Source organism: Heterocephalus glaber, unplaced genomic scaffold (genome assembly GCF_053883595.1).
Source record: "Heterocephalus glaber isolate CG9 unplaced genomic scaffold, H.glaber_assembly_v1.0 deba00001460, whole genome shotgun sequence".
Classification (NCBI taxonomy): Eukaryota; Metazoa; Chordata; class Mammalia; order Rodentia; family Bathyergidae; genus Heterocephalus; species Heterocephalus glaber.
This window is the reverse complement of record NW_028258307.1, coordinates 10,067,883-10,071,145: the sequence shown is the minus strand read 5'-3', so window position 1 is coordinate 10,071,145 and position 3,263 is coordinate 10,067,883.

Sequence of the window (3,263 nt, the reverse complement as noted above, 5' to 3'; positions counted from 1 at the left end):
ATATTGGTTTACTTTTTCTTACACGGAAATGTATAGACCTATTTAATTAATCTGCTGTGGCTTGTCTTCATATTTTCCCTGATCAGGCTTTTCCAGTGAATGAGGACAGATACACATTATATGGAGATAATGAGGTCACTGGCATGAGCTTTCCTGCTGTTCCCTTCCTTATTTTTCTTCCTCAACAGATGTGTAATAAAAAAATAAGAATTCACATTTCTGTCTAAAGTGTTGATTTCTGCAAGCCTTCTTTTAAATACTCGAGAACCATGCATGACATGAAATCTTCCCTGCTTACAGATGGAAACTCAAAGGCAAATGGAATTGAAGGTTGCCTCAAGTCATACTGAATATAAAGACACAGTCAACCTTAACACCAGGGTGATGACTCAGAGTCTTGTGTTCTGACCACATTCCTTGCTACTGGGGCCAGCTATTCTTACAATCCTTGGGATTAAAGTAGAGATAGGATTTCAACAAATAAGAGGAGGACAATAACCATTATACAGTCTCAGTAGGGTAACTTCTTTAGAAAAACCCTGCCCTATGAAAGAATAAGGTTGGTGGACAAATGTTTTTCCTTCAGAAAGGAGCAACATATTTTTATTCCTCTGGTTGAAATGTATTATGTACAAGTTATTTTCCTTGGTACTTTAGATAGAAGACAAAAAAATCCTAAGATATAGTTCCTGCTTAGTAAAAACTAGCTATAGAGTTACACTATTTTGCTCTTAGAAAAGACCCTGACCCATAGTAATTAATGTGTAAATGTTTTATCAATCAATAAAAGTATGTAAGAATGTTAGTTGAAAAATAGCCCTTACTATTTGCCAGAACTTTGTATCCCCCCCTGTTTTAATACTTGCAACAATTTTGTGGAGAATAATATCCTCATTTTACAAATGAGATCTAAAGAGGATAAATCTCCATTCAAGGTCATAAAAGCAGGATTTAAACTCAGTCTATCTGGCTCCAAATTGCCTCTTCTTAACCATATACTGTGGTGTCTCCTGTCCCTGGGTGATAATCCTACCTTCTCTGAGTATACATGCCTAACAAATTGCTCTTCTGAATATCATACTAATTATACTCTCACCTATAAAGTAAAAATGAACATTCCTGTTTCCTTATACTCTTGCCAATTTTGGACACTAGGTAATCAAAACTTATAGTCGGTCTTATAGTGTTTTGCCTTGAATTATGAAACATATAAAATAATGTTCAATCTCACTAATCATTAAAGAATGCTGCTTCAGTCATGTGATTCAAAAAGGCAGTGGACATTTATACCAAAGTTCATGGAAATGAGATATACCCAGAATAAACTTCAAGTCACCGAGAAATGTTCACTTTACTTGTAATATCAGTTCATTGTCCTTTATCTGGAAAGCTTGGGGCCAGAAATGTTTTGGATTTCAGTTTTCTTTTTTAAATTTTGTAATATCTGCATATACCTAATGAGATATTTTAGGGGTGAGACTCCAGTCCAAATGTGAAGTTCATTACTATTTCATATACACCACATACACGTAGCCTGAGGTAATTTTATACAATTTTTATAATTTTGTACATGAAAGTGAGTTTCATGGCATAACATTTTCCCCTTCTGGCATCATGTTGACACTCTAAATTTTTGGATTTTAGGGCTTTTGGAAATTTGAATTTTTGGATTAGAGATGGTCAACTCACGTGCCCCCATTAAATACAGTTTAACTCTAAAATCTACCCCTCAGGTACCAGCCAAAAGTTTAATTTTCTTCAAGTGTCTATCTTCCCATCATATCACAATGGCCTTCTATTAGCTATACATAATGAACACTTTAGTCCTGCCTTATTTGTGTCTCTCCTGTTTGGGGTGTTTTTTGTTTTTTGAGGCAAGGTCTCGCTATCCAGTTCAGGCTGGCCTTGAACTCATCTATGTAGCAGAGGCTGGCCTCGAACTCATAGTGATCCTCCTGCCTCAATCTCTGAGTGCTGGGATTACAAACATGTGCCACTATGCCTGGCTCCTGTTTGGGGCATTATACAGTCCTTCCTGAAAATTTTCTCTTCTTTTGTCTTCTAGGATGTATATTCTGGGTTTCCTCCATCTCTGAGAACATTCCGAGTTTGATGGCAGGATACTCTCCCTTCATATATTCTCTAATCTTTGTGATCATTGAAAAGTCGGTTTAGCTAGGCATGGTGGCACATGCTTGAAATCCCAGCACTGGGAAGCCTGAGGCAGAAGGATCACAAGTTTAAACCCTAGTCTGGGCAATTTAGCAAGACTTTGCCTCAAAAGAAAAATAAAAAGAGCAGGGGATGTAGCTCAATGGAAAGCTCCTGGCTTCAATTCCCAGTGTGGGAGTGGGATGGGGTGGGGGACTGGGGGTTGGCTTTGGTATGTCTCTTTTATCTGCACATTAACAACTTGTTGATAAGTCACAAATCTTATCTCAGTTCAGCCCAGATACCTTCTGGGTATTTGCAGACCGGTGCACAGAAACTAAACAGATTCAGAGAACAGAAGAGTTTCTCTTCTCTTCCCACAACACCAGCCAAGTTTCTCCTTCCTTTCTCTGTTCCCCCATGAAGATCACCACAATCGATCCAACCGCTCCATCAAGCCTGGGCTGTCATCTTTCATCACCCTGTGTGAGTCACTCCCTTAGATGGCTTTCAAATCTGGTCCTTGTTGCCTTTCACCTGGGTATCCACACTTTAAAAGAAGCCATGTGTAGGGCCAGGGATTTAGCTCAGTGGTGCTGTGGCCTGCCTTGCAAGTGCAAGGTCCTGAGTTCGATCCCCGGTACCGAAAGAAAGAAAAAAAGAAGCCACGAGGGCAGAATGGATACATGGATGAATGAACTGAGTAGGAAGGCTGTAAAGCCATGTGATGGTTTTATATTTCCTCTGATTTTCAAGGCGGTTTCCATAGCTTCAGTCTGTTTAATGCAATGAAAGGCTGCGCTAAAACGTACATCCACTAACCTTTTCTTGTACGTATCCGCCCACCTCTTCCCTCCCTCCCATCGAAAGCGTCTTTTCCTTGCTTATCCGTCTTCTCAATCCTGCCTTGCTCTACGCCCCTCTTTCGCTTCCCTTTTCCCTCTTGCTGGCCGCGTGCCCGCCCTCCCAGCACGCTGGTCAGCTCCTCTCTCCTGCGCGCTAAGCTCCGCCCCCGCGGAGCCCGAGTCACGAGGCAGGGGGCGGTGAGCCGGGAAGGGGCGGGGCCAGGCCGAGGAGCCGCAGCGCGCATGGGCGGAGCCGGATGCGCGGAC